The 12076-nt window shown below is 52.3% G+C and overlaps 5 non-coding genes across 5 annotated transcripts; 3 read left to right on the top strand and 2 right to left on the bottom strand.

Moving 5' to 3' along the window:
- The first annotated feature begins 803 nt into the window (after positions 1–803).
- Positions 804–875, top strand: TRNAQ-CUG (transfer RNA glutamine (anticodon CUG)). The gene has a single exon. It is a non-coding gene; the product is annotated as a tRNA-Gln (tRNA).
- Positions 876–3323: 2448 nt separating this feature from the next.
- TRNAA-UGC (transfer RNA alanine (anticodon UGC)) lies at positions 3324–3396 on the top strand. Its single transcript has one exon. It is a non-coding gene; the product is annotated as a tRNA-Ala (tRNA).
- A 2048-nt stretch (positions 3397–5444) lies between these two features.
- Positions 5445–5660, bottom strand: LOC142821716 (small nucleolar RNA U3). Its single transcript, XR_012898403.2, has one exon. It is a non-coding gene; the product is annotated as a small nucleolar RNA U3 (small nucleolar RNA).
- Positions 5661–7533: 1873 nt separating this feature from the next.
- On the bottom strand, positions 7534–7616 carry TRNAL-UAA (transfer RNA leucine (anticodon UAA)). Its single transcript has one exon. It is a non-coding gene; the product is annotated as a tRNA-Leu (tRNA).
- A 1551-nt stretch (positions 7617–9167) lies between these two features.
- Positions 9168–9241, top strand: TRNAT-UGU (transfer RNA threonine (anticodon UGU)). Its single transcript has one exon. It is a non-coding gene; the product is annotated as a tRNA-Thr (tRNA).
- The last annotated feature ends 2835 nt before the right edge of the window (positions 9242–12076 follow it).

The following is a 12076-nucleotide window of genomic DNA, read 5'->3' as shown; positions in this document are numbered from 1 at the left end:
ATCTAATAAACCATCTTGTTTGTCTTTAAAGTGCTACATAGTCCTGTATTTTGTTGCAGCTTAAAAGTCCAACATGCTTTCCATTGCACCACAGAGCCTCATATCTCCACTCTCTGCTTTGCAGCATGGCAATTGCTGGTAGCAAAGAAAGGGGAGCCAGGTCTGTCTCTTTTGGGAGAGCAGGTAAGAAGAGGGAGGAGGCCACTGAGCCCCTGACAGTGAAAATAAGGGATAAAAGCTGAACTGTATTGGAGAATGTGGGCATCAATCCCACTGCCTCTCACATACTAAGCAAGCGCTCTACCACTTGAGCTAATTCCCCTGCTGCATTTACAGAGGCCTTCTGGGAGGCTCTTCCCTTCTCCACAGCGACGTCTGTCACCTAGGTCAGTTAGTCTTGGGAAAGGAGAAGGCTCCGAAAAGGCCTCAAGGGCAACTCTCAAGGAGACTCCCTGCAGCAAAGCCATGGGGGGGCTCTGAGATGGCCCCTGCTCTGCAGCCTGTCCCACCTGGCCACTGTCATGGACTCTCTGTGAGGTCACCACCTCCCAACCTCCTTTAGCCAATAAGCTGAGGGGCTGCGAAAGGCCCTTGTGATGTCACTGCCACACCCACTCCTGCTCTCCAGGGCTAATGTCCTGCCCCAGGCAGCCCCTTTGCATGGCTGAGCTGCTCCCAGGGGTGAAAGTGACACATTTCTTACAGGGAGTCCTGGGGGATGAAGCAGCTGGAGAGAAGCCAGGAGAGCAGAGGCCAGCCTGAGAGCTGAGAGTCAGAGGTGCCCACTATACTTGCATATAACAGGTCCTATGGTGTAAGGGGCAGCACTCAGGACTCTGAATCCTGCAATCTGAGTTCAAATCTCAGTGGGACCTACTAAGACTCTGCTGGTTGTTACAAGGTGCTGGTGCTTCAGCTTCCATGCACTAAGGTTCAACAAAGAGAGTTTTGTTCCTCTTGCTGGGTGTCTGAGGCCACTGGAGCTCCATCTCCAGACTGAGCAGGCGGGCTGGAAGGGCCTGATGCCATCACAGCTGCAGGGCAGGTCACCCACCTGACCCCTGAGCTCAGCCCCTGCTGGAGGCAGCCAGACAGTGTGAGCGCGTCAGAGGAGGGATTAGGCGAAGGGCCCTGAGTCCTGGCTCCCAGCCACGCACCTTGGCACAAAGACCAATGGCCCCTGCACAAAGTGCATTGTGGGAATAAGAGTTGGGGCAGCAGGAAAGGGGCCGGCCCCTCAGCATCAGGGCACAGGCAGGAGAAGATAGGAGTGAATCCTGCTACCTCTGCCATGGCTTAGCCCAGGAGGGCTGGGGTCTAGCAGCTTTTCACCCCAGCTTTGTGGGAGGTCAAGTAGGAAGGGGCCACTGCAGGTGCACAACCCCCTGGCCTGCTGTGTCTGTGGAAAGGGGGGAAGAGGACACATACCTCTCACTGGGGAACAGGGCGCATGGATCCCACTCGTTCCTGCAGAAAATGAAACAGGCTGAGCATTTTGCAGAGAACAGGCCAGAGCCCTTCTCCTGTCCCTGGAGAGATGGAAATGGGGCCGTTCCTTGTGGGGAAAGAAGTGGGTGTGTTGGGAGTGGGGTTCGAGTTCAAACCTCTCCACAGACCAGAACCCCACATTAGGGGCAAGAAAGAGCCTTGAGTCAGGCAGTGGAGAACACTTGGCTCCTGTTATGCTGTGATGGGATATTAGGAAACTTTTTGTACACAGCCTGGCTAGCTCCGTGGGTAAAACATGAGACTCTTAGTTTCAGGGTCATGGGTTCAAGCCCCATGCTGGGTGATAACTTTCTTTAACTCACATTCTCAGCCTGCAAGCAATTGGCGCTCAGTTTTCACCAGGGTTTTAGAAAGAAAAGTCTAGTCCTGGGGTCCAGCTTTAGTAGAACCAGAGAGAGAACCAACTGCAATTTCCATCTTCTGAGGAGAAGGGAAGAGGATTTTCTTCTCCTCAGTTCTAGCCACATCAGCCCAGGGAGGAGAAAAAATAACCCTCCGCCTGCTGATTGTCCCCGTCAGCTTCTGTAGCTTCACCTATTTTTTCCGGCTTGGGGAAAAGCCGGAAAACGTCTAGACTGGGCCGATCCTCCGGAATAAAGCCCTTTTCCGGAGGATCTCTTGTTCCTAGAGATCCTCCGGAAAAGGGCTTTATTCCGGAGGATCGGGCCAGTCTAGACGCTTTTTTCCGGCTTTTCTCCAAGCCGGAAAAAAAGCGGCGGACATGTTTATTTAAATCCGCGGGGGATATTTAAATCCCCCGCGGATTTCCCTATGCTGACTTACCTGATTTGCATCCCTTTTCTGGAATTTGGGGCCAGTCTAGACGTAGCCCTGGGGGCAGGGTTCTCCCTCAGGGATGCTTTACTCCACAGCAGCGCACAAGACACATGCTGTTGCTGGTGGCCCTGCAAGGCAAGATGAGCTTTGCCTGCCCCTCATACCCTAACTCACTACTTGGCCCCATTTTCTGCCTCCCTTCCTGGGCTGACCCAGTGGCTGACAGGGGCTGTGGCTGCTGATGGTGGGAAGATGGGTGGTGGGACCCTGACGCCAAGAGGGCCCAGCAGCCTCTTTCCTGCTTGGGCCTGACTCTCAGCACGGGGCAGGCGGAGGGCACCCTAAGATATGAAGCAGCAGAAGGGAAGCAAGGAACAGCGTGTCAGCTGCCAGCCAAGCCAAGTGAGTAACAAAGGCTGCGTGTGCCCTGACTTCTCTACCCTTCCACATCCTCACCCCTGCCCTGAGCCCCTCCCCCCCACTCTCACACACTCCCCAAATCCCTGCCCTGAGCTGCCCACACTCCACATTTTAATTTCTTACAGGTACTGTCCTATCACAACCCCTCCCCTGACTTCCTGCCTTGATCCTCCTCCCCCCCCAAAGGGTGGTGCCCAATAGAACAGCCCCTGTAAGAAATGTGTCACTTTCACCCCTGGGAGCAGCTCAGCCATGCAAAGGGGCTGCCTGGGGCAGGACATTAGCCCTGGAGGGCAGGGGTGGGTGTGGCAGTGACATCACAAGGGCCTTTTGCAGCACCACATCTTATTGGCTAAAGGAGATTGGGAGGTGATGACCTCACAGAGAGTCCATGACAATGACCAGGTGGCACAGGCTGCTGGGCAGGGGTCATCAAAGGGACCACACCCTGCCGCTGCCCTCCCCGCCCAAGGCTTTGCTGCAGGGAGTCTCCTTCCTGAGAGTTGCCCTTGTGGCCTTTTCGGAGCCTTCTCCTTTCCCACGACTAACTGACCTAGAAGACAGACGTCCCTGTGGAGAAGGGAAGAGCCTCCAAGAAGGCCAAACTTAACACAGCAGGGGAATTAGCTCACGTGGTAGAGTGCTCGCTTTGCATGCGAGAGGCAGTGGGATCGATGCCCACATTCTCCAGTGTTCGGGAGATCATCATCATCTTTTTACTGGCAGAGCCAGCCAGGGGCTAAGTGGCTGCCCTAGCCCCCCTCCCCCACTTCCTAGTTGCTCTCCCCAAAAGCCAGCCACACTGAGGCAGAGAGCTGCTGGACACCAGCCCTCCTGGGCCAGGCAGTGCCAGGAACACTGGAGGCAGGGGGCAGGTGGGGCAGAATTAGCTCCATTGGAAAAGTGCTGCCTTTGTGCCCGAGAGGGAGCTTTCCCAATGTCCATTGGTATTTCCTGGGGCTCTGTGTAGGGGATTGGGCTTGGCCATCTTCTCCACAGGAAATGCCTCTTCTTTGGTAAGCAGCTCCCAGGAGTTCATGGAACTTCTTCTTCTCAGCTTGGGAAAGGGACAAGCAAGGGGCAACGGGACAGGGGTTTATGTGATGATGACAAGGGTGCAGAAATTATTTTTTCTCCTACTAAAGAACCAGGGTGAGAGAATGAAACTGATAAGTAACCAAGTTAAAAATAAACCAAAAGGAAGCATTTTTGCACCCAGTGGAACTCCTTGCCAGAGGATGTTGCAAAACTGAAATCTGCAAGAAGGCCCAAAACAAAATTGGATAATTTAATGCAGGAAAAGTCAATCAATGGCATTTAACCGGGATGGACAGGGCAGGTGTCCCTAGCTGGTTCATTCCAGAAGCTGGGAAGGGGAGATGGGAAGGATCACTTAATAACTGTCTGCTGTCCTGAGACAGGATTCTGGGCTAGTTGGACAACTGGCATGGCCCAGTCTGACTGCTTTGATGTTCTGTTTGGCTGTTCTTGTCCCTCTGGACAAGGGAGAATGGTCTCCTGTGACGGACCGGGCCGTATCTGGGCACAGCTGAGGGCGTCCGCTCAGGGCGAATTGCTCAAATCTGGGGCTCCTTACAGCCCCCAGACTGGTGACCTCTCCAAATAGGCCACAAACCAGTCTCAGAGTGCTTCAGCTGCCTGCCTGAAGCCTCACAAGCAAAACCCCTCCGACACCTCAGCAATATCCATGCCCCAGATGGCCCCGGGCCTAATACACAGGTGGGGGGTCCTAGCACCCAATCCCACCTACCCCGAACAAGTCCTGTCTGGTTCCAAGAAACCAGCCACAGATCCCTGGTCAATTTACCCTCTGGACAACTGCCTAACCTTTTATTTCACTATCACACGTTACAGCAGCTGTGACCCAAGAGGTGACTTCAGGCTCCTTCCCACCTCTCCCTCACTGCTAAGACAGCACCTGCCATTTTCAGAAGGGGCAGAGATGGGTGACTCAAACTGCCCCTCCCCTCTGCTGTGTGGGCAGCCCTGCAGGAAGCTCTGTGGCACACACAGCACTAGCCCAGCACAGTGTCAGGTCTGCACAAGATCCATTGGTTTGCTTTGATTGTTGAAGGAGACAACACAGAAATGGCTCCAGCCCCCACTCAGTAACCTGGGGAAATGACCCATCAGGCCTGGGCCCCTCGGAGAGGCAACGATTCCCCACTGGCCAGGGCAGAGTCTCCCTCTGACACAGTCCTGGAGCCTTCTTCCCCTGGACCTGCCTCCCCTGTCACTCAGCTCTCACTGCTCGGTGCTGCCAGGGAGGGGCCTCACTGCTCATCAGTGTTTCTGTTCCAGGAGCAGGGTGAGTTTCATCTTGTGCACCAATATTGAGTCTGTGGGTGCCTGTTCGGGGGTGAGCCCCAGCGGCCTCTGCCAGTTACTAACAAATATCTTAGCTACAAGTTATGGGAGAAAGACACTAACCCAAGGGATAATTAATACCTGGCTGCACCTAGTATCTGTCTCCCCCAGGGCCACTAAGGAACAGATGAGGAACAACGCATGAAGCAGATCTAAGAGACTAGCTAAGTTGAGTGTGAGAAGCTCAGGGAAAAAGACCCAAAAGCTGGTGAGAGAACAACATGAAGACATCAGGATCAGGGTAGCACATGTAAAACCAGGAATTCAAGAAAAGCCAGGAAAGGATTATAAAGTGAAATCCCTGCTCCTTTCTACTTGAAAACTAATTTTAAACATTTTGACAGTAGCCAACCACTCAGCTTGTGCTCTCTTCTTCCAGCTTCCCAACAGGAAAGAAGGAACAATCATCAACAGCAGACAGCAATTACATTAAAACAACACTGTCTGCTTGCTTCATGCTCAGAAGAAAACACTATCACTCATCCTCATGGCTAGTGAGACCAACCACTTTCAGCTGCATTTCTCTAGTTACCAACTATAGAAATGATCCCTGAAAGCACAGTCTTAACAGCAGCCTGCTCGCTACACACCCACACTCATGTGCATTCACTTTCTCCTCATGAGGAATGTTTTCACACAACATCTGTGTGAAACAGAAATAATCTCAGCAAAATGCTTGTCCCATTCAAACACACTCCACCAGGTTTAGAAATCTGTATATTAGAATATGCTCCATGTCCCTGTTTACAGAAACACGCCTCCTGATTAGCATGTGGAGCACCTGGCGGCCAATCAAAATCTCTTGCTGTTTCTTCCTGAAACTGCAGTTCCTGGGGCTCCTCTAAGTCAGTGGTAACAAACTGCCAGTCCACAGACCAGCAAGGGGCCAAGAACCCCTGCCTGCCGGGCAGAGGTGGAAAATAACTAAGTAGAAATACTTGATCACACTGCTCAAGACCTTTTTTGGGTATTTGTACTTTACTCAAGTCATTTATTTTAGTCACACTTTGATTTTTATTCAAGTTATTTTATTTTTTTTAGACAATATTGTACTTTTTACTCCACTCCCATTTCCAGAGGCGCTGGGTTACTCATGACTCACTTCATTCTGATTTGCTAAAGCCCAGCTGCACGTGCAAGCACCAGTCATCCAAGAAATAGCCAATCCACAGGCACAATGCCCCTGCCAAGGAAGAAGCCTTTTAATAGCTGCTCCAACACCTTGTCATTCAAACCCAGTATCCCTGCAGGCCCTGCCAGCCTGAGACCTGAATGACCAGGGCGGCTGCCCAGGGCTCCCTGCTGAGGGGGTGATATGAGCAGTCTCATGTGACCTTACCTAGGCCAGCAAGCTACATAGGAGGGAAAACCAGCAGCGGGGGTCAGGGGGGACAGAGGCACTTACTTGTGTCGGGTGAATCCTCTGCTCTTGTGGGAGCAGCAGCAGGCTGGGTGGGTGCCGGGGGCAGGGGCTCCCCATTCCCCCTGGGACAGAGGTCCCTGTGGAAGCCCTATAGGAGAAGGTGGGGCAGGCTGTGCTGGAAGAGGCTGGGGGTGGGTTACTGAGTGGGGTGGGGACTGAAGAAAAGGACCCAGAAGCCTGATGCTGAAACTCCCCCTCAGTCTGGAGTTTCACACCCTGACGGATCAGAATAAAGTGCCTCAAAGGAGCTACAGCCCCACAGCCCAGCCTAGGGATGGCTCAGCCAGTGGGTTAGAAGCACCGGGACACAGAGAGACTCAGGAGCTGCTCAGAGACAAGCACTGGCGAGAAGCAGAACAATTCCCAGAGCAGTCGATTGGTTCTGGCTCATTTGCTGGGACTTAAGGAGAACAACAAAGTCCTGAATCAAGTATCAGAGGGGTAGCCGTGTTAGTCTGAATCTGCAAAAGCGACAGAGAGTCCTGTGGCACCTTATAGACTACCTAAAGTGTAGGAGCATAAGCTTTCGTGGGCAAAGACCCACTTCGTCAGATGCATCTGACGAAGTGGGTCTTTGCCCACGAAAGCTTATGCTCCTACACTTCAGTTAGTCTATAAGGTGCCACAGGACTCCTCGTCGCTTTAACAAAGTCCTGAGTCTCCCCCCTGTGACTGGCCCCTGCTCAGCCAATCAGAACTGGTACTAGAACTGGAAGGCTGTGTCTACACTGGTCGGTTATTGCGCAAGAAGGGCCACACTGCCCACTCGCTCTTGTGCAAGAAGTTTTATAGTAAAGTGTGGTAAGAAAGGGCTTCTTGCACAAGAGAGCATCCACACTGCCATGGATGCTCTTGCACAGAAGCACAGCTCACACACACCAGCATGGATGTGTTCTTGCACAAGAACCCACCAGGGCAGATATAGCCCAAGGGACCTTCAGAGACAAAATCCAGTCCCCTGCCTCACAGCAGGATTAAACACCATCCTGATCAATGTCTCGCCAAAGAAGGGAAGTTACCAGGAGTGGGGTTTGAACCCACGCAGACAAACGTCTATTGGATCTTAAGTCCAACGCCTTAACCACTCGGCCATCCTGGGGGTGTGGAGGAGAGCAGACATGAGAAACTTTTCTCCCCAAACAGCCCAGGGACTCCCTCTCAGAGCATGTGCCCATCCCATACCTGTACCATGGCTTCCCACCGCGAGGGCAAGAGCTGCCCCCTCCTCACAGCAAACAGGGAAGCAGGGAAAAGGGAAGAAAAATGAGACAAAACCCAACGTCCCCAGGGATTCCGAGGAACAAAGGCCTGGTGGGGAAAATATGCCCCCTCCCTTCACCCAATGTTTTCCCTGCCTTGCATTCGGCAAGCCCCCAGGGATCAGGCCAGTGTTTCCAGCCTTTGTGTTTATACCATGGACAGACAAACCATTCACAAACTTTTGCCAGACCGGTAACATTTTATTTACATATCACTGTGCATGCACAGACTGCACTGAGCGCCGCACAGGGCTAAAATCTACTCACCACGGGCGGGTAGATTGCCCTAATTGCCGAGCCCTGCATATCTGCATACGCATTATGCAAATAAGTGTAAATATCTGCAAACGCTGATCTGCTCACTCCCCCAACCTCGCACATGCTGGGAGCTGGGAGCAGTTTCCCTGGACCCAGGCTGGGATCAAAGCCACCTCTGCTGGGAGCAGCCCTGGGCCAGATCCGCCCCCTATAGCCCTGGGGGGCTGCTCTCTGGGGAAGGGGAGGGGGTATCTCTTACCTGCCCCCGCAAGGGGCAGGGACTGGGCTGGGGGCACTGCCCTGGGAGAGGTTCCTACATCGCACCGGCCCTGCGGGAGATTCCCCCTCCTGGAAGGTGGCACTGAGGGAGCTCTGAGGCTCCAGGGCAAAGGCCTCCAGCCCCCCAGTCCCTGGGATTAGGAGGCCCTGGAACTTGGCCCCCTGGAGTAGCATTGTGGCCAGGGGGCTCTGACACACAACGGGGCTGGCCCCAGAGCCGAGGGCCTAAGCTTGCCCAGGCTCATACCAAGGGGCTTTCTGTGGTGCCTGGCGGGGGAGGGAGGCCAGGCCCAGGCCGGTGGGAGAAGGGGCAGCGCCTGCCAGGGCAGCAAGGGGAGCTGCAGGGAGCGAGACGCGGCGTTTCTGCCTGAATCACTCAAGGGTCCTTCTGCGGGTGAAGCGCCAGTGACACCCCTGTGCTGCTGGGTTCTCCTGCCCCTCCTATTCAGGGGACTCTTGCCCTGGCACTCATGAGAGGGCCAACATAGGCAAAGCAGCCTGCCCCAGGCACCTTCCATAGCTCAGCTGGCAGAGCAGAGGCCTGTAGCGGGTGCTGGGCAAGTGCCCTTAGGTGGCTGATTCAACTCCAGCTGAAAGGGGAGATTCTTCTCCCTCCCCCTGGCTGCAGACCCGGCCTTAGGACCAGGCGGCTGCCTTGGGTCTGTCCCTTTGGGGCCTGCTGCTACAATTGACAAAAAGGTTTTGGGTACCAGCTGCCAATCAAATGCCTTGGGCTGCGCAGGCCTTGAGTCATGGCAAGAGCTGGAGGGGAATGGGGAACGGCTGCACTTTGGAATGGGAAGGGGGTGTCTGGCACCATAAAGTAGAACAGTTTGAGCGTTGCTTCCAAGCAGGGCACCATGGCTTAGTTGGCTAAAGCGCCTGCCTTGTAAGCAGGGGATCCTGGGTTCAACGCCCAGTGTTGCCTTGTTGCCAGGTCAATGGGTCTTTTCTTCCCACCATTCTTCAACATGTAGCTGGAGTTGGTTTTACCTTCAGTTGAGCTTGGTGGTGCCCTCGCAGTGGGAGTAGGATAGTAGCAAAGAGCAGGAGGTGCCCTAGGGGTTTGATTTAGTGAGGCTCATAGAGACTACAGCTACACTAGAAGTTTTCTCTGTAAAAAATATGTTAATGAGGGACTCAATTGCATGAGTCATAATCTCATTTGCATATTTTCAGCCAATGGGATTGCTGTGCAAAAACAAGCAGTGTGAACATTTTTTTTGCACAAATTTCTCTTTTTCCACAAGATTCTTATGCTCCCAAAAAAGAGGTATCCTGATCTTGCAGAAAAAGGGGGTTTTGCACAAACAGAAAACTTCCATGCTGCTTGTTTTTTGCACAACAACCCTAGCACAAAACCAGTTTGTCAGAAAATATGCAAATGAGATCATGATTCATGTAAATGAGACCCTCATTACCAGGGCTCTGCAAATAATGTAATCTACTCGCTCATGGATGTAAGTAATTACATCCCGGAAGAGCTGGAGCAGAGCGATCTGCACATGCGCAGAACCATCTGTGTGTGCGCAGAGCGCAGAACCATGCGAAAGCACATGGCTGGCGAGCAGAGCTCCCCGCTGCTTGGCAAGCCCTGCTCATTAGCACATCTTTTGCTGAGAAAACTCACAGTGTAGACACAACCGGAGACTCTGGTGCTGATCATGCAATAGAAGCACATTATGTTCAAACAGCTGCCATGTGAATGTACCTGAAAGTCACAAGGATCAATGATCTGTGTGAAAGGCAGGTGGCCAGTAATTAGAGCCCCAGGTACGTTGTGTACACAAAGGAAGGTAGGAATGTGCACTGGGCAGTCTGATAATTGTGTTTAGTGAAAAGTAATAGGTGTAACGGCGTTGCGCAAGAGGGTTTTTCTTGCGCAAGAAGGGGCAGTGTAGATGCTCCTTCTTGTGCAAGAGTCTCTTCTGAAAAAAATGGTGGCTCATTAGCTATGCAAATGAGGCTCAGTAATATTCCAAACTTAGCTTCATTTGCATATTACTCATGGAAGAAGCTGTGAGTGTAGACATAGCCCAGGTGTCCCTTCTGATGGGACTGGCAGGTTCTTCTCAGAGTTTGGGTACCTTGTTGGCCTAGGAAGGGGTGTGACCAAAACACAGGCCTCTCTGTGAGCAGGATTTGAACCTGCACAGGGAAACCCTATTAGATTTCTAGTCCAACACCTTAACCACTTGGCCATCACAGCTCTGAGACTTAACAGCTCACGGAAAATGGTAAATAATTCCAGTGTCCAGGCCTGACGTCACCTGACAGAATTCACACAGCAAACCATTTCAACAATCATGCAGAGGAGTCCTGGCTGCTCTGGTCTGAGGCTGCCTTGGAGGTGAGTTTTGCTTCCAGGGCTTCTCTCCTCCTTCTTGGTCTTCTCCCTTCCTTTCCCTTTTCCTCCTTCTTCCTCTTCTCTTTTCCCCTTTTCCTTCTTCTCCCTGGTCTCCTTCTTGGACCCCAGTTTATAGAGTGAAAATTGAGTCCTGCTTAACCAATTATTTTAGTTTAATGTTACTAACCAAAGATAATATACTATTATGATTTACCTAACCAATCATACTGCACCACCTTTATTGATTTCCCCCCAGCAACATTAATGATACAGCAGAGAGAAACAGTTACAATGCAGACAGCGATCACACAGACAAACAATAGGAAAGTGAGGACAATAATCATAGAATGCCAATTGCACAAACACTGGTAAGCAGTTTTTTGCCAGACAAAATGCTGTTAACTAAGTTTTCTCTACGCATCCTGAGATCTGTTTCTTACTTGGTGACAGTGGGTGTCCTTAGGATCCAAGCCCCTTCTCACAGCCTAGTGTGACCCTATTGAAATGCTATTTAGATGGAATGTGAGCCCAGGCTTTACAGTTAATTGCTGCCTCTCTGCAGAATGGTAAAGGTTAGATTTGCTGAATAACTAGAGGCCTTCCAATGGATACATATCGTTACAAAGAACCTTTCCAAGCACGAAATACCAGAACCCACAAGCACAGTCAACACAACTGCAAAGGGACTCAAACCCTGTAGTCATCCAACCCAAAGTCAGATGCTTTATCTTTTAGGCCACACAGTCTTGGCCTGTTTACAAATGGACTTTTTGAAGTGTGTAAGAAGGGAGCAGTCTAGCTAGCCCCCCCCCCTTTGTTCTGCCAAAGCCGGTGGGGTGGGGCTGGTTATGGGACAGTTCTGTGCCTGTCTCAGGGCGTCCCAGGGAGGCTCCTTGCAGCCCAGGAGAAGAAGGGGGCTCTGGGTGGAAGGAAAACAAGCAAAGCTGGTCCCAGTGGGCATGAGCTGAGGCTCCAGTTCAGCGTAATTGAGTCACTGCTGGCTCATGTAGGTCCCATGGTGTAAGGGGCAGCACTCAGACTCTGAATCCTGTGATCTGAGTTCAAATCTCAGTGGGACTTGCTGGGGTTGGGCTGGTTGCTGCAAAACCTTCCAACTTTATGAGCTTTGGGCTCCTCATCTGTAGAATCCCCAGAGAGAGAGTTTTGTGTCCGATGCCCCCTGGAGCTCAGTCTGATGCTATGGTCTGCCTGGCTGAGATGGGCTGGGCCCTAAAACTTAACCTGCCTGGAGCTTGCTGCTTACCCTTGTGGTCTCTTGTGTGGTCCCCAGGAGCTGCCAGGCTCTGACTCTTGCCCCCCTCGCGCTAGCAGGTGCCCCCCCCCCAAACAATCTTTTAAATTGGTCTTTCTGGTCCCTCTCAGGGTGTTTTTCTCCTCAGCAGCAGCGCACAAGAG

This window comes from Pelodiscus sinensis, chromosome 19 (assembly GCF_052426305.1).
Source record: "Pelodiscus sinensis isolate ZL-2025 chromosome 19, ASM5242630v1, whole genome shotgun sequence".
Taxonomy (NCBI): domain Eukaryota; kingdom Metazoa; phylum Chordata; order Testudines; family Trionychidae; genus Pelodiscus; species Pelodiscus sinensis.
The sequence above is the reverse complement of the archived record's forward strand: the minus strand, read 5'-3'. Positions and strand labels throughout refer to the sequence as shown.